Source organism: Schistocerca americana, chromosome 2, assembly GCF_021461395.2.
Source record: "Schistocerca americana isolate TAMUIC-IGC-003095 chromosome 2, iqSchAmer2.1, whole genome shotgun sequence".
NCBI classification, from domain to species: Eukaryota; Metazoa; Arthropoda; class Insecta; order Orthoptera; family Acrididae; genus Schistocerca; species Schistocerca americana.
In genome coordinates, this window is record NC_060120.1 from 251,611,482 (window position 1) to 251,631,044 (window position 19,563).

The following is a 19,563-nucleotide window of genomic DNA, read 5'->3' on the forward strand; positions in this document are numbered from 1 at the left end:
GTAATTATGAATTCATTGTGGCTTGGGTCTTGCACTATTTTGGACCATATTTCTCAGTCCTTGTTTTTACATTTTTTCCTTTTGTTTACTCCTTTTCATTCTTTATAATTTCCCAAACAAAACTATGTCCTGGAATTTAGTAAGTACTTAATTTTACATGTTACTTAGCTTATTTTAGTCTTTCCCTCCTTGTGGTGGCATGTCTTCCTATATTCAGATTCATCTAAAGATTTTGTGTGTGTGTGTGTGTGTGTGTGTGTGTGTGTGTGTGTGTGTGTTTTACAAAAATGTCTATGAAAATATTAGAGCTGTACACATACAATCCAATTACTTTCATTTATTGATTGAAAATTATCTGCTTCAGCACCTAGTTCCAATAAAATCTGAAACCACATACAGTAAATAACCAACTCAACTTCAAACACAGTATGATCGTCTACAAAGATTCGGCCTCCATTTAAACATGCACAAGATTGAGTACCTCAGAAAGTTCCATCTTCTTGAACTATTTAATTAATGAAGCTGGATAAATTCTGGTGGATAAATTCTGATATCTGAATTCTTAACAACAGAGTGACAGCTGTGTGAATGAGGATGTCTGAGCAAGAATCAAAGCAACCTGAATGCAATTCAGAGACATTACTGGTGTTCTTTGTGATAAGAAGATGCCTATCCACCTAAAATCAAAGTTATATCACACAATGGTGAGGCTTCTTGTATTATATGGCATTATAAGAAGTGCCGCTCTCTGACTGCGTGCCCTGGAAAAGCAGATACTAAGAAGATTATTAGACACGTCTCTGCTGAACCACATCAACAATACAACAGTCCGACAAATAGCTGGAGTGGCTTCAATCAATGAGAAGATACAAGAATGGAAAGTTCATTGGTATGGACACATCATTTGGACACTGCATAGCTCAGTCATCACTCAGGCTATCTCCTCACTGTTGAAGGCCAGAGGCACCAATGAAGACCTGAATTATGGTGGCTGGACAATTAAACACAGATCTAAGAGCAAGCCTAAATCCAGAGAGAGAGAGAGAGAGAGAGAGAGAGAGAGAGTGTGTGTGTGTGTGTGTGTGTGTGTGTGTGTGTGTGTGTGTCAGGTGGGAGGGGGGGGAGGGGGGGGGGGGCATGTGATGTGCACTTCCACTGGCTCAGTAGCCTAAGTCTTTCAAATGGATATTTCTTTGGTGATGTGTGTGACCCCACTCAACTCCTGTTATCCTTCTGAGAAAAGGTGACCTACAGTTTAATATGGAATCTGGTGAATCTTCATGTCACCGAGAGGTGAATGCTACATTCAAGATGGACTGAAAAAGTGCATTTTCTGACTGGGATTCAACACCATGACCTTCTGGTTTCCAGGCACATGCTTTACCATTAGGCACCAGGCCTGGCAGTAGCACCAGTTACTTTCACATAAAATGTGAAAGTTATTTTGGAGCTTTTTCGTATGGATTCACTTCAATATTCAGCTCTTTAGACTCAGCACATGTGTGTATCATTCATTCAATGGTTGCAGTTGATATACAACATTAATTATTCTGCTGCTTTTACATTTGTAATAAAATACAATGTGCATTTTATAGCTTCAGTGCAATCTCACAGGTGTAGTTTAGAGATTAGGATCATTTGCACATATCAATAGTTTGCGTATCTGCTCGTCACATATATCACAGAGAGATGGATTCTGGAAAGAGTCTGGCAACCTCATGTTTTTTTGTTGTTGTTGTCGTCTTCAGTCCAGAGACTGGTTTAATGCAGCTCTTGATGCTAATTTATCCTGTGCAAGCTTCTTCATCTCCAGGCAACTACTGCAACCTACATACTTCAGAATCTGCTTAGAGTAATTCATCTCTTGGTCTCCACGCTGGACTCCAATACTAAATTGGTGATCCCTTGATGCCTCAAAACAGGTCCTACCAACCAATCCCTTATTCTAGTCAAGTTGTGTCACAAATTCCTCTTCTCCCCAGCAGTATCAGTACCTCCTCATTAGTTACATGATCTACCCATCTAATCTTCAGCATTCTTCTGTAACACCACATTTCAAAATCTTCTATTGTCTTCTCGTCTAAACTATTTATCGTCCATGTTTCACTTCCATACATGGCTATACTTCATACAAATACTTTCAGAAAAGACTTCCTGACACTTAAATCTATACTCAGTGTAAACAAATTTCTCTTCTTTGGAAACACTTTCCTTGCCACTGCCAGTCTACATTTTACATCCTCTCTACTTTGACCATCATAAATAATTTTGCTTCCCACGCAGCAAAACTCACCTACTACTTGAAGTGTCTCATTTCCTAATCTAATTCCCTCAGGATCACCTGATTTAATTTGACTACAATCCATTATCCTCATTTTGCTTTTGTTGATGTTCATCTTATATCCTCCTTTCAAGACATTGTCCATTCCATTCAACTGTCTCGGAAAGAATTACACTGTCACTGGCAAACCTCAAATTTTTTATTTCTTCTCCATGGATTTTAATTCCTACTCCAAATATTCTTTTGTTTCCTTTAGTGCTAGCTCTATATACAGATTGAATAACATCGGGGATAGGCTATAACCCTGTCTGACTCCCTTCCTGACCACTGCTTCCCTTTCATGTCCCCAGATTCTTATAACTGTCATCTGATTTTTGTACAAATTTTAAATAGCCTTTTACTCCCTGTATTTGGCCCCTGCCATCTTCAGAATTTGAAAGATAGTATTCCAGTCTACACTGTCAAAAGCTTTCTCTAAATCTACAAATGCTACAAACTTAGGTTTGCCTTTCTTTAATCTATCTTCCAGGTAAGTCGTAGGGTCAGTATGGCCTTACGTGTTCCAACATTTATACGGAATCCTAACTCATCTTCCCTGAGGTCAGGTTCTACCAGTTTTTCTATTTGCCAGTAAAGAATTCATGTTAGTATTTTGCAGTGGTAACTCATTAAACTGATAGTTCGGTAATATTCACACCTGTCAACACCTGCTTTCTTTGGGGTTGGAATTATTATATTCTTCTTGAAGTCTAAGGGTATATCGCCTGTCTCATACACCTTATTCACCAGATGGCAGAGTTTTGTCATGGCTGGCTCTTCTAAGGCTGTAAGTAGTGCTAATGGAATATTGTCTATTCCCGGGGCCTTGTTTTGACTTAAGTCTTTCAGTGCTCTGTCAAAGGTCTTTCAGTGCTCTGTCAAACTCTTCACGTAGTATCATATCTCCTATTTCATCTTCATCTATGTCCTCTCCCATTTCCATAATGTTGCCCTCAAGTACATCGTCCTTGTATAGACCTCATATTAGGTATTGATAAATGAGATTGCTCCACATGAAAAATTTCAGTTAATTTTCAAGTCAATGATTGTCACTTAGTGTGTTAAAAACTCTTTGTCCAAGGGCTGAAAAATAATGCATATAAAAAAAGAGAGAAAAGGGCTTCATCAGTTAGTCATATTTGGTCAATCAACTTGCACAAAGATATGGGTGCAACAATTTGTGAAGATATGAATGAAATTATCGCATAGACTCAAGCATAGGTAAAGCAGGTAATAGACTCTGGTTTACTGACACGATACTGGGAAAATGCAGTCAGCCTACAAAGAAGACTGCATACGGAACACTAATGCTACACATCTTATAATACTGTTTAAGTGTGTGGGACCCATACCAAATTGGTATCTAATGTATTCACGTAAAAATAGCATGAATAGGTTCATTTCATTCATGGCACAGCATCAACAAAGTGCTGAATAACTGAACCAGTAGACATCTGAAGACAGATGTCAAGCATCTTTCGAAAGCCTACTTACAAACTATTAAGTGGGGATCATCGGAATACAATGTATAGTCCCACAGAAACTATGAAAACAAAATTGGACTAATTACAGCACACAAGAGGCATTTAATGAATCATCCTTCCCACACTCCATATCTGAATGGATGGAGAGAAACCCTAAAATGTGGTAGAATGGGAAGTAACGTCTTCCATGCACTTCACTGGAATTTGCAGAGTACATTTGCAGCTGTAGAACAGACACCGAACAGAACTATAAGCACTAATATTTGAGCAAAATAAGGCAACAGATATAGTGTCAGGAAACACTTTAGTTATCTAAACAACAAAGGGACATGTATTCCCCCCATGAACGAAAGACATTGCCTTTAGTGGTGAAGCTTGCATGCCTCCGCAATGCAGATATCCGTACCATAGGTGAAACCACAATGTAAGGGTATCTGTCGAGAGGCCAGACAAATATGTGGTTTATGAAGAGGGGCAGCAGCCTTTTCAGTAGTTGCAAGGTTATCAGTCCAGATGATTGACTGATCTGGCTTTGTAACAGAAATTACAACAGACTTGCTGTGCTGGTACTGCGGACAACTGAAAGCAAGGGGAAACTACAGCCGTAATTTTTCCCCAGTGCATGCAGCTATACTGTATGGTTAAACGATGATGGCATGCTCTTGGGTAAAATATTCCAGAGGTAAAACAGTCCCCAAGTTGGATCTCCAGGCGGGGGCCACTTGGGGGAATGTCGTCATCAGCAGAAACAAAACTGACATTCTACAATTCAGAGTGTGGAATGTTAGATCTGTTAATAGGGCAGGTAGGTTAGAAGATTTAGAAAGGGAAATGGATAGGTTGAAGTTGGATGTAGTCGGAATTAGTGAAGTTCAGTGGCAGGAGGAACAACTTCTAGTTAGGTGAATGTAGGGTTGTAAATACAAAGTCAAATAGGGGTAATGGAGGAGGGGTTTAATAATAAATAAGAAAATAGAAAGCCCACATTTACCACAGCAGTAAAAGTTTATATGCCAACTATCTCCACAGATGGTGAAGATACTGAAGAAAAGTATGATGAGATACAAGAAATATTTCTGATAGTTACGGGAGATGAAAATTTAAATGCGATGAGGGGTTGGAATTTGACAGTAAGAAAAGGAAGAGAATGAAAAATAGTAGGTGAATATGGACTGGGGAGGGGGGGATGAAAGAGGAAGCCAAATGGTAGAATTCTGCACAGAGCATAATTTAAATCATTGCTAATGCTTAGTTTAAGAATCACGAAAGAATGTTGTATATGTGGGAGAGACACTGAGACACCAGACAGTTTCAGATTGATTATAGAATGATAAGACAGAAATTATAGAACCATATTTTAAACTGTAAAACATTGCTGGGGGCAGATGTGGACTCTGACCACAGTCTATTGGTTATAAATTGTAGATTAAAACTGAAAAAACTACAAAAAGGTTGGAATTGTAGATTAAACTGAAGAAATTGCAAAAAGATAGGAAAACAAGGAGGTGGAACCTGTATGAGAGGAGAGAAGCAGGGGTTGCTGAGAGTTTCAGAGGGAGCATTAAACAATTATTGACTAGAATGGGGGAAAGGAGTACAGTAGAAGAGGAATGAGTAGCTTTAAGAGATGAAATATGAAATAGTGAAGGCAGCAGATGACAAAATAGGTAAAACAATGCCTCGTAGATATCCTTGGATATCACAGGAGACACTGATTGAATTTAACTGATGAAAGGAGAAGATATAGAAGGGCAGCAAATGAAGCTGGTGAAAGGAAATGTCAATGTCCAAAACATGAAATTCACAGAAAGTGCAAAATGACTAAACAGGAATGGCTAGAGGACAAATGTAAGGAATTAGAAGCAAATTTCACTAGGGCAAAAGGAGTCTTCTCTTTGAAATGCTGAAGGTAGCATGGGTAAAATACAGAGAGTGAAAGGCTATTTACAACCTCTACAAAAACCAGATGGGAGTTATAAGAGTCGACAGGGCATGAAAGAGAAGCACTGCTTGAGAAGGGAGCGAGACAAAGTTGTAGCCTATCCCCAATGTTATTCAGTCTGTGCATTCAGCAAGCAGTAAAGGAAACCAAAGAAAAATTTGGAACAGGAATTAAAGTTCACACAGAAGAAATAAAAACAGTGAGGTTTCCTGATAAAATTGTAATTCTGTCAGAGACAGCACAGTACTTGGAAGAGTAGGTGAGTGGAATCAACAGTGTCTTGAAAGGAGGTTATAAGATCAACATCAACATCAACAAAAGCAATACAAAGATAATGGAATTTAGTCTAAATGAATCAGGTGACACAAAGGGAATTTGATTAGGAAACGAGACACTTAAAGTAGTACATGAGTTTTGCTATTTGTGTAGCAAAGTAGCTGATAATGGCTGTAGTACAGATGATATAAAACGTAGACTGGCAATGGTAAGAAAAGCATTTCTGAAGAAGAGAAATTTGTTAACATTGAATACAGATTTAAGTGTTAGGAAGTCATTTCTGAAAGTATTTGTATGGAGTGTAGTCATGTATGGAAGTGAGACGTGATTGATAAACAATTTATAATTTTATATAACACTCTACAGAGATCAGCGATCTTACTGTGATAAAATTATTTAAAAGCAGTCTTGATCGCAGCCAATGTTAAATTCCGGCCGGTTTCGGCCTTTTCATTACGGGCCATCACCAGAGTTTGCACCATGTGGACGACGGCAATGGCACCATCGCCATAATCTAGATGGTGCAAATTCTGATGATGGCCCATAATTAAAAGGCTGAAACTGGTCAGAAGTTAACATTGGTTGTGATCAAGATTGCTTTTAAATAATTTTATACGCAGCTTCGACAAGAAAAGAGTAGAAGTTTTTGAAATTTAGTATAACAGAATAATGCTGAATATTAGATGGGTAGAGCAACTAAGTAATAAGTAGGTACTGAATAGAAGTGGGAAAAAAAAATTGTGGAACAACCGACTCAAGAGGGGATTGGGTGACAGGACCTATTGTGAGACATCAAGGGATCACCAGCTTAGTATTGAAGTATGGTGGAGAGAGAAACTGTAGAGGGAGAGCAAGAGATGAATACAGTAAGAAGATTTAGAAGGATGGAGATTGCAGTAGTTATTAGAAGATGAAGAGACCTGCACAGTATAGAGTAGCATGCGAAGCTGCAACAATAATAATACTCCAGCAGTAATTAACTGTACAATGAAACAAAACTCGGAATAATCTTATAAGAATGTAGAGTACCCTTTCCTATGCTTCAGTCACTGGAACAATAAAGAAGGATACATTCCAAAAGCCATGAATAGTATATAAATATAGAGGAAGTTATTGTGAGTCCTACTATACTTTCTTTGCTGCTACAGAAATATGGAAACAACAGATTGCTACTCACCCCATACAGGCTGAGTTGCGAACAGGCAGAATGAAGGAGAATACTACAAATATTTAAGGCTTTGGAGAAGAAGGAGAACTCATATACATTCACATGAAAACTTGTACACACACATAGCTACTATCTCTGTACACTAAGGCCCATTTTGCTCCAATATATGAAAGTTCTACTTACGAGGATGGACTTTGTGCAAACACTTAACTATTTTTAGTATTAGTTAGTGAATGACACAACCAGCCACAAATATTTTTTTAAATATTTTATTTCACTGCCATAACTTGTTTTGGGCTATTATGTCTATCTACATGTGGCTAAAATATTCAGCTACAGAAATGGTTTGACCAACAGCATATTGTCTGCTCCAACACTTCACAAGAATATTCAAGTATGTAGTGACACTTTATAAATGGTTTTATTAATAAAAATAGGCTGAAGTGCCTGCATTCATTTATGTATGATGCAAAATAGTTGTGTTAAATTACATAAGTTCCAGTATATGGCAATCTGTTTTGTTGTGGTACATGTAGTTTTCCAGGTCAATGTATAGGTTGTTGGATTCCACATCGCACACACATTGTAAATAAATTACTGTGGGGCACTTCATAACATTCACACTTGATGTTTTTGTTTACAATGCAAAGATTTTTACTGAGCAAAGATACAAAGATGATGCGTGGGATGTGCAAAATGTAACATGTTAATAACAGCAAAATTAAATTACACGTATATGTACACACATTTGTATTTACAGATATTTGACTATCATTACAGTTTATAAGTTAGTTACACGAAATATAGGGTGACACAGAATAACAGGAAAGTTTGAAATGAGTAGAAGAAGCCATGGGCAAGTGGCATCACTGTGGGTTCGTGACAGTTCGCGAGTAAACAGTCTGCCGTTTCAGTAATCATCGCTCAGTGGAATGGGCAACAGTGTGTGTTAACCACAAAAAAAGTTTTATAAAAACAATGGTAGTTTGTGTTCAAATGTGTGTGAAATCTTGTGGGACTTAACTGCTAAGGTCATCAGTCCCTAAGCTTACACACTACTTAACCTAAATTATCCTAAGGACAAACACACACACCCATGCCCGAAGGAGGACACTAATCTCCGCCAGGACCAGCCGCACAGTCCATGACTGTAGCGCCTTAGACCGAATTATAGTTTGGTAGCGCCACAGAGGGAGTTTCAATTTTTTTACAATTTAGGACGTCAAGATATCGTTCTGTTGAAAAACACAATAAAATGTTGGATTAACAACTTTGAAGAGAAGAAACCAAAGGACGACCAAGAAGTGTGTGTTCTCCAGCGAACATTGATGTTATACGCGAGTCTGTCTTATGGAGCCCATGGCATTCAATTAATAAGTAAGCAGCAGAGGTTGGAATGTCCCAGGAGAGTGTTCAGAGAATTCTTCATCTTGATTTAAAATTTCGTCTGTACAAACTACAGTCAACATATGATAACAAAAATAGACAACGATGATGAATTTCTAATCAAGTTGTGGATGAAAGATGAGTCACATTTTCATCTCACATGTTATGTGAATAAACAGAACTACCCTTACTGGGCAACAAAAATCCTAATGATATTGTATCTTTACATGCTAGTAAAGTGACAGTATGGTGTAGCGTTCCATCACATGGGATTATCAGACCGTATTTTTTCGCAAATGAACAGGGAAACACAATAACTGTCAATGTCAAACGTTGTGTGGAGATGTTATGAACTTTCATTACACCTGCACAGAACAACTTTCCAAATGTTCAAGAAGCCTGGTTTCAACAGGATGGAGTGAGATCACACATTGCTCGGCAGTCGATGGCATATGTGCAAGAATTGTTTGGGAATCGATTCGATAACATTTTCTGGTTCCCTCGATATCCAAATTTATCCGACAGATTTTTTTTTTTGATGGGGCTACCTCAAGAGCAACGTCTACACGACTCGACCAAAAACCCTGGACGAGTTAAAACAGAGATTTCAGGATGCAGTTAGCAGTATCCCAGCTGAGATGATGCAGTGGTCAATGAGGAATCGCAACAGCAGATTTCATGAATGTATTCATACAAGAGGACGCCACCTTAAGGACTTAATTTTTAAACAATGATAACGCCATCAATGTTTCGTAAATGGCAAAGTTGTAAGGTTTCAATGACTATGAATGCAATTTCTTTCCTTTATAACTTCTAGTTTTATTGGGTTGTGGAAATGTTCCTGTTTTTCTGTGTCACCCTGTACAAAATTAAAAAGTTGGATGGTGGGATGAGAGCAACATATTTATTCATCACGGTAGTTTATATTTATACAATTATATACTGATATGTTAAACTATTTTGATATCTTAAACTACTACAGAAGTACAAGTTTATATGTCAACTAGCCCTGCAGATGATGAAGAAATTGATGAAATGTATGAGGAGATAAAAGAAATTATTCAGGGAGTGAAGGGAGATGAAAATTTAATAGTCATGGGTGACTGGAATTCGAGAGTAGGAAAAGGTAGAGAAGGTAACATAGAAGGTGAATATGGATTGGGGGGTAAGAAATGAAAGAGGAAGCCGTCTGACAGAATTTTGCACAGAGCATAACTTAATCATAGCTAACACTTTGTTCAAGAGTCATGAAAGAAGGTTGTATACATGGAAGAATCCTGGAGATAATAGAAGGTACCAGATAGATTATATACTGGTAAGATGGAGATTTAGGAACCAGGTTTTAAATTGTAAGACATTTCCAGGGGCAGATGTGGACTCTGACCACAATCTATTGGTTATGAACTGTACATTAATACTGAAGAAACTGCAAAAAGATGGGAATTTAAGGAGATGGGACCTGGATAAACTGAAAGAACCAGAGGTTGTACAGAGTTTCAGGGAGAGCATAAGGGAACAATTGACAGGAATGGGGGAAAGAAATACAGTAGAAGAAGAATGGGTGAATATAATTGATGAAAGGAGAAAATATAAAAATGCAGTAAATGAAGCAGGCGAAAAGGAATACAAACGTCTCAAAAATGAGATCGACAGGAAGTGCAAAATGGCTAAGCAGGGATGGCTAGAGGACAAATGTAAGCATGTAGAGGCTTATTTCACTAGGGGTAAGATAGATACTGCCTATAGGAAAATTAAAGAGACATTTGGAGAAAGGAGAACCACTTGCATGAATATCAAGAGCTTTGATGGAAACCCAGTTCTAAGCAAAGAAGGGAAAGCAGAAAGGTGGAAGGAGTATATAGAGGATCTATAAAAGTGCGATGTACTTGAGGACACTATTTTGGAAATGGAAGAGGATGTAGAAGAAGATGAAATGGGAGATATGATACTGCGTGAAGAGTTTGACAAAGCACTGAAAGACCTGAGTCGAAACAAGGCTCCCGGAGAAGACAACATTCCATTAGAACTACTGACAGCCTTGGGAGAGCCAGTCCTGACAAAACTCCACCATCTGGTGAGCAAGATGTATGAGACAGGCGAAATACCCTCAGACTTCAAGAACAATATAATAATTCCAATCCCAAAGAAAGCAGGTGTTGACAGATGTGAAAATTACCAAACTATCAGTTTAATAAGTCACAGCTGCAAAATACTAAGCAAATTCTTTACAGACAAATGGAAAAACTGGTAGAAGCCGACCTTGGGGAAGATCAGTTTGGATTCCGTTGGAACACGTGATGCAATACTGACTCTATGACTCATCTTAGAAGAAAGATTAAGGAAAGGTAAACCAACATTTACAGCATTTGTAGACTTAGAGAAAGCTTTTGACAATGTTGACTGGAATACTCTCTTTCAAATTCTGAATGAGGCAGAGATAAAATACAGGGAGCGAAAGGCTATTTACAATTTGTACAGAAAGCAGATGGCTGTTATAAGAGTCGAGGGGCATGAAAGGGAAGCAGTGGTTGGGAAGGGAGTGAGACAGGGTTGTAGCCTCTCCCTCTTCAATCTGTATATTGAGCAAGCAGGAAAAAAGCAAACAAAAGAAAAGTTCGGAGTAGGCATTAATCCATGGAGAAGAAACAAAAACTTTGAGGTTCGCCAATGACATTGTCATTCTGCCAGAGATAGCAAAGGACTTGGAAGAGCAGTTGAATGGAATGGACAGTGTCTTGAAAGGAGGATATAAGATGAACGTCAACAAAAGCAAAACAAGGATAATGGAATGTAGTCGAATTAAGTCGGGTGATGTTGAGGGAATTAGATTAGGAAATGAGACACTGAAAGTAGTAAAGGAGTTTTGCTATTTGGGGAGCAAAATAACTGATGATGATTGAAGTAGAGAGGATATAAAATGTAGACTGGCAATGGCAAGGAAAGCATTTCTGAAGAAGAGAAATTTGTTACCATCGAGTATAGATGTGTCGGGAAGTCGTTTCTGAAAGTATTTGTATGGAGTGTAGACATGTATAGAAGTGAAACATGGACGATAACTAGTTTGGACAAGAAGAGAATATAAGCTTTCGAAATGTGGTGCTACAGACGAATGCTGAAGATTAGATGGGTAGATCACATAACTAATGAGGAGGTATTGAATAGAATTGGGGAGAAGAGGAGTTTGTGGCACAACATGACTAGAAGAAGGGATCTGTTGGTAGGACATGTTCTGAGGCATCAAGGGATCACCAATTTAGTACTGGAGGGCAGCGTAGAGGGTAAAAATCATAGAGGGAGACCAAGAGATGAATACACTAAGCAGATTCAGAAGGATGTAGGCTGCAGTACGTAATGGGAGATGAAGACGCTTGCACAAGATAGGGTAGCATGGAGAGCTGCATGAAACCAGTCTCAGGACTGAAGACCACAACAACAACAACATCTTAAACTGTAGTGGTGTGACTGTTAGGGATCCAGTCTGTGTTTGATTTATGTGAACAGTCAAGGAAATTATTTAGAAAATGTTTACTCGCTAGCTCCAACTGCTCATTGAGAATGTACTGGGTGAGCTGAGGGTGTGAATTTATGTCTCTAGTTCCTCTGAGAGGTCCATTTTGTTGCCTTTGTTATTGGTATGTAATATCTGTTAGTTGTCATTAATGGTCCAATATAAAAGTTGCGGCGATTGTCACAAATAACTTCTAAATTCCTGACTTTTCTAGGCGTAGGGGATGGCAGTTTTGGTCTGTAACACTGTACAGCCTTGTTGGTGCGGAAACTAATTTAAGCTCCAGTTGTTTGGAAAAGATTGGCAAATGGGCATGAGATTTTGCCCAAGAAGGAAATGCATGCAAATAGTTCCTTTTCTACTGCTGACTGTGAATTTACTGCAGGTGATTTATTATCTTTAGTTTTATTGTACAGGTGGTCAAGTATTTGTGGCTTACAGCAATTATTTTTAGCTACAGTTTTGATAATATTGATTTCTTTCTCCTCGGCAGATGAACTGAGTGGAATTTCATTCATATTGTTCAACATCTGAAATAAGCCATTTTGATCTGCGTCAGGTGTCATAAAGTATTGTTTAGAATTGCCCCTGGTGGTTGGTTTCCTATGAATTTCAGAGGCATGATCAAGAAAATTGATACCCTCTTTTGTCTGATGCTCAACAGTATATGAAATACAGTGAAACCCCGCTTTTACACTTTTCAAGGGACTTCAAAAAGTGGTGCAAGCTGCAGGAAAAATGTAAAATGTGGGAAATAAAAAGTTTCACATAGGATACCCCCTTGCATTTTCGCATTTTATGTATGAAGCATGTAAGTAATACATGGACTTGGTTATTATGTTATAAAAACCACTGATGTAACTGGAACCGATAACTGTCTGGGAAGTAGAAACATCTGGCTCAGTTTCATGTATCATAATTGATGTTTCTGGAAAGCCTGCAGATGTCATTCATTATTTAAATAATGAAACATTACACTAGTTACATATTGTTTCATGCTTAGCATGATGCGTTAAGAGAATTTTTTCTTGTTGTCAAGTACAAATATTTACGTAAGTATTTTGTGTAGTGTTTTCCTATGTGTTGTTATGCATCTGTTGCACTTAATATTTGTGCAAACAAAGTTGATACTTGGTGCGGTGGCTGATGGGAGTGATTGTAAATGCGAAATGCCTTTATGGCTGCTCCCCTCAGCCACCATCCCGAGTGGCAACTTTGTTCGCACGTGTAGTACTTGTCTTTTTGAGATTAGCAGTTACTCTGCGTCCTCAGCTATGTAAAAAACCACACACACACCAATTATCATGCACATTGTATGTTTGTGTAACATCACACAAAATACATACACAAGCACTGCACTTGACAACAAGGATAGATCCTCAAATGTTTCGCTCAGCATGAAAAAAATACGTAACTGGCGCTGTTTTTAAACCAAAAACATCTGAGCATGCGAAAAGTGAGTGAAGGTGTAAACTAGTGCTACAAAAAGCCAAATGACGAAACACGCTAAATCTGGTTCGACAGAGGTGTCATGACGATCACAACAATCATGAAACTGCGCATGTGCTGTAGAGACAGTTTGGAAATGGTTTTGACTGGTTGTGATATCTTTATTCGAACAAACTTATCTACTCCCATCAGCCACCACACCGAGTAGAGCTTGGCAGAGGCAGGAGATATGCCACGGACTGTTCCTACTTTTACACATTTACCATTTCAAATCAGCTGAGTAGAGCCACCTGGTGTCAAGAAACTTAACCACTTGATGTTCGTAAACACTACGTGACAACCAACGTCATGCCAGTGTCACTTTATGTCAGTTTTTTCTCCACAAATATTTTTTCATGAAGTATAAATCGTGGGAAAATTATGAATATGTAGACACAGAATTGGGTGCGAATTAAAGTTGTAGACATAGGAAATTGAAAAGAAGCAATAAAAGAGGTTGTAAATGCTGGGAAAATGTTAATTTCAGGAACCTGAAAGTGGGGGTATACTGTAGAATCATTTGCAAATGCCATGAGTAACATGCATCCCAGTATGAAATCCACTGCTGATCATTAGATGGAAGAGGGTATCAATTTCCTTCATCTTAGAATAAAAAAGTTGAATCAAAAGGACGCTTCTAAAATTCATAGAAAAGCAACCACCACAGATATAATTGTAAATAATTTTTCATGACACCTGACACAGCACAAAATGGCTTATTTCAGAACCATGTTGAACAATATAAACGGAATTCCCCTAAGTCCATCTGCCAAGGAGAAAGAAATCACTATTATCAAAACTGTAGCTAAAAATAATTGCTGGAAGTCACTAACACACTGATGTCCAAAATTAAAGCAACAAGAGGGAATTTTACAAGGTTGCATTTATTTTGCCACAGAACAGTATAAACAGGTAATAGTAAGGAAGAAACAATGTAAAGAACACAAAATGTAAATAACTGCAACATGCATAATGGTAGACAAAAATATTCTTCGTTTTTTTCCAACTAAACGGATTTGTGCACACATTCTGAAAACTGGTTAATGTGCTCAGTACAGGGTGTTACCACCTCTGGCAGCAACATAGACCTGACAATGATGAGGTATGCTGTGAATGATGTCATAAATCTCATGTTGAGGACATAACACCCATTCTCTGTGCAGAGCTGGTTACAAGTCTTGGAGAGTGGTTGGTGGATGCTGACGTGATGAAAGCTATCTCCCTAGTGCATTCCGGACATGCTCTATAGTATTCAAATCGGGAGAGTGAAGTGGCATGCAATATCTTCCGTTTCCAAGAATACCTTAACCACCCATGCACTATGAGGTCGAGCATTATTACCCTTCAGTACAAAGTCTGGGCCCACAGCACCTCGCAACAACAGTACATGATGTCCGAAGATCTCGTCACGATACCCGACAGCAGTTAAGCCTTGCTGATTCACCCATACAATTTCATGAAGAGGTGTTCAAGTGGTCAAGATAGTCCCTACCCACATCATTAGGAATCCTCCTTGATACTGCCCTCTGGGATTATGGGACTATATGGCAAACACTAACCCATGCGATAGGTGCGCTGATGTCATCGCCATCGTGGTTGTCAGTTGAGCGGAATGTCATCTACTGTACAGACATCTGTTGACAGCTTGTATGATTATATTGTGGGTTAGACAGAGGATGGAGAAATAGAGGATTGTTGCTTTAATTCTGGACACCAGTGTACTTGACCCCCTGTGCAATAAAATTAAAGATGCTAAATCACTTGCAGCAAATTCATAATCAGCAGCAGAAAATTAACTTAGACAAAATGTCATACTGCATTGTCAATCTTTCCAAAATGACAGGAGTAGAAATTAGTTTTCTCACAAATAACATTGTGTAACATAACATAACCAACAGCATCAAAACCGCCAGCCTACACCTAGACAAGCCAGGAATTTAGACGACTATCTGTGATGATTGCCCCAGATTTTATATTGGATGATTGGCAGAAGCTTCAGTATGAGATATCATGAACACATGGAAGCCTTTGGACTAAAAAATGTAAACAATCTGCAATAACCATTCACATGAGTCAATATGGACACACTGTTTCTAGCATTAATGATGACTAACAGATATTACATACCACTAACAAAGGCAACAAAATGGACCTCTCAGAGGAACTAGAAACATATATTCATATCCACAGCTCTCCCCAATACACTTTAAATGAGCAGTTGGAGCTAGTCAATAAGCATTTTCTAAATAATTTCCTTGGACTATTCACATGAATCAAACACAGGTTGGACCACTAACAGTCACACCACTGTAGTTTACGATATCAGTATATAATTGTATAAACTACCATGATAAATAAATATGATGCTCTCAACCCACCCTCCAACTTTTTAATTTTGTATTTCCTGTAATTAACTTATAAACTGTAATGATAGTCAAATATCTGCATACATAAATGTTTGTACATATATATACATAATTTACAAGATGCAACCAGTTAGCTTTGAAGTATTTTGTATAACTTTCCACTGACAAGTAAACAAAATTAAAATAAAAAATCTACTAAAAACTATTTGTCCTACTGAATGTAAGTTTACTCTCAGAGTACAAACATTTTTCTGTTATTAACATGTTACATTTTGCACATCCCACACAACATCTTTGCTCTGTTTACACCCTTTGTCAATACGAAATGAATGATATCTTTGTATCTTTGCATTTTAAACAAAAACAAAAAGTGTATAGCAGATGCACTGCTCTCAACACTGACATTAAGAATATTATGAAATGTGCCACAGTAATTTATTTACAATGTGTCTGCTATGTGGAATTCAACATCATATACATTGACCTGGAAAACCACATGGACAACAAAACAAATTGCTATCTACTGGAACTTATGTAATTGAATTCAACCATTTTGCATCATATATAAGTAAATGCAAGCACTTCAGTATGTTTTTATTAATGAAGGAACTTATTAAGTGGCACTACATACTCGAAAATTCTTGTTAAGTGTGGGGGCAACAATGTGCTGTTGGTCAAAACATCTCTGTAGCTAAAAATTTTCGTCAGCTGAAGTCCAAAACCAGTTGTGGCAGTAAAATAAATAATTTAAAAAATATTTGTGGCTGACTGCGTCATTCACCAACTATTATTAACAGTCACAGAATACACAAGACCCAACATGGATAAAATTTGTCATATTGTTTTTTGTCATTAACTACTGTGGTGAGTAGAAATCTAGTCTTTCCACATTACCGTTATTCCATCCTGTACTTTATCTGCTGCTTTTAGAGAGGCTATATTTATTCCAAAAAATGTTTGTTACCAGTTTCTTAAAATTACTGAATGTTTCTTGAAAGTACTGCAACCAGTCACCTTTTGTTTTGTTTTTCAATTTTTATCATCTATGTATGATCTTTCAGGTTTACTGGTACAATTGATTAATGGTGTACTTCCAGGTGTTATGGGTTTTTACTGTGTTATGCACAATATTTTGGTGACGAAGTCAGTCATCTTCCTCAGTTGTTGCGAGGTCCCTGTGATATTACTCGCCTCCTGGACTTAAACTAGACTGTGTACTTTTGTTAGTCTTATGCTGATATTTATAGCCAACTTTGATTCCTGGCACCTACTATGTCCTCTGATACTCTTTTGTTTTTCAGAGCTCACACTGATATTCCGTGAAACATGAATGCTCTCCGTATTTTGCAACTCTGGAGAACGTGACAGATGACGAGACTTTAATAAATTGAGAAAAGCATTATTTAAACTGAAGCCTCCATCTCTGTGTGTTGGATTTTCTGACATCTTTATTTTGATATACACTTTAAATATGCTGTCCCAGAAATCTGGCATTAGCATCCCAATATTGGTCTCTCTGTATTTTATGATATGAATGTATTCAAGGTAGTGCTCAGCAACAGCTGATTTGCTTGATTGTGTTAGTCGTGCATGTCACTGATATTCCTTGCATTTCTCCTTGACTGTTCTGGTAGACTGCCCCACTTAATATATTCCACATTTGCATGGAATGCAATACACATTCGACTTTCCGAGCCCTAGATCATCTTTAATGCTACAAAGAATAATTTTTATCTTACTTGAAGGGAGCGAAATATGCTGGATGTCATGCTTCCACAGGAGTCTACCAGTATTTGCAATTAATGGACCAGCACAAGGCAGATAAGATATTTTTGGCTCCTCTTCCTCGGTCACAGTCTCAAGCTCTTTCTCAGCAGTTCTTGATTTTGACTGCCTCACCCATTCAGTTTGATGATCCGAGTACACACTTCTTTGGACACTTTTCATAGGTGTTGTAACTCTTTTGTAAGGAACTTCTCGTCTGAAAATATTGGAGCTCTGTGGATCACGATTGAAAACATTGACAGAATTTATGTATCACAGAATATCAGTGCGAGCTCTGAAAAATGGTGCATGTCAGGAATCAAGGCCAGCTATAAACAGAGGGGGAGACCAACAATAGTTCACACTCTGGCTGGAGTCCAATGGTGAACACAAATAACAGAAAAACTTGCAGTATATGTAGACGACAGTTGGGTCAGTTGTTGTTGTACTGTGCATAAAATGGAAATGACAACTCAGCAGAACACCAGGAAGCATACCATTAATTTGTCACCTATCATTAATTAATGAAGAGATGTGAGATGGAATAGAAAATGCACTGGAAAGTGAATTAATAGATGCAGAAAAGTATTTATGAAAAATGATTAACATAATTAGAACAACCAGGCAAACAATGGAAGAAGTGAAAGAAATAATCTGAAATCAGGTAATTGGAATACAAATTCAGGAAATGTAAATGTCATGAAAAATTACTGGTAAAATCAATATTGTAGAAATCTGACAAGACACTGAAGACAAATCAACCCAATTGTGCCAGAGAGATGGTATTAGGCTGAACACACTAAATAAATGAAGTCAGTTGTATAATAAACTGCACCCTATTTATTTTCATGAGCAGCAGCAACAGGGTAGGGTATAGGAGGTGCCTTTGCAACGTCTTTCAAGAAAGAACTGTAATCCAGGGAGTGAAGGATGTGCAGTCCAGTAAGGATAAACAGAGAGTAAAGACGGAGCATTTCATGGGTGAGATAAAGCAGGAGTTAGTTCAGACTTCCTCTTAGAAAATGTGCATGGGTGTTTATAACAAAAAGGGTAACCAAAGGCTTAACAAGTGTTGTAGTTGTTAATGATTTGGTTGTGTTCAGGAATTAAAATCTGCAGTAGGAATCTCATGAAGTCAGGTGGACAGGTATGAGTGTGGAAAGAAATGTAACATACTGGGATACAAAAAGAAAGGGAGTGAAAAAAGAGCTAGTGACTGTAAAGCAGACAGCAATCCAATACACACGCAAACTGGAGCTACATGTGTTTGCATATGAGACTTTTTTATTAACATTCAGTGGTAAAGTTACATCTAGGGAAAAGTGGATGAAACTTCTGCCTCACAAGAGAAGCCTTCAGATCTATGTGATGAACAGGGCAAGATGCACAGCAGAAATACAATAGGAACTTGCAGAAGTGTTTCTCATTAGTAGCATGAGAAAATCCAAAGTCACAGAAACTAGAAAAATTGATAGGCAAAATAGAGCAATAATTGTGACATCACTGTAAGTTGGAGGAAACACTCCAGTTTAAATACATTGGTGTTAGTTTATCAAGTTGAGAAACTTTAGGAGAACACTGGATAGGGGAAAAGTAAGTAATCTGGGTTAAAAAAAAGAAAAGAAAAAAAAAGGTAAACACGAGTAATAATGTGCAATTATGTGTGAAAGTTGGAAATAAGAGACGTAAGTGCAAATTAAAAGGAGACTGAACAACTGAGCATTACTTACCTTCAGGAGAAGAAATTACAGTTACCTCATCAGACACTTTTAAGAGTTGAAAAATAAAAGCAGAGCAACATCTAGCTTTTGCAACTCTTAGTTCTTTCCTGAGGGAAGAAAGAAGGATAGGTTGGGACGGA

General features: G+C 37.9%; 1 protein-coding gene across 2 annotated transcripts in view; it reads right to left on the reverse strand.

Annotated features, from left to right (window-relative positions):
• The window catches only part of LOC124593696 (nascent polypeptide-associated complex subunit alpha, muscle-specific form-like), a 338,173-nt gene that overhangs the window by 15,955 nt on the left and 302,655 nt on the right, over window positions 1-19,563 (reverse strand). The gene's annotated exons all lie outside the window — the stretch shown is intronic.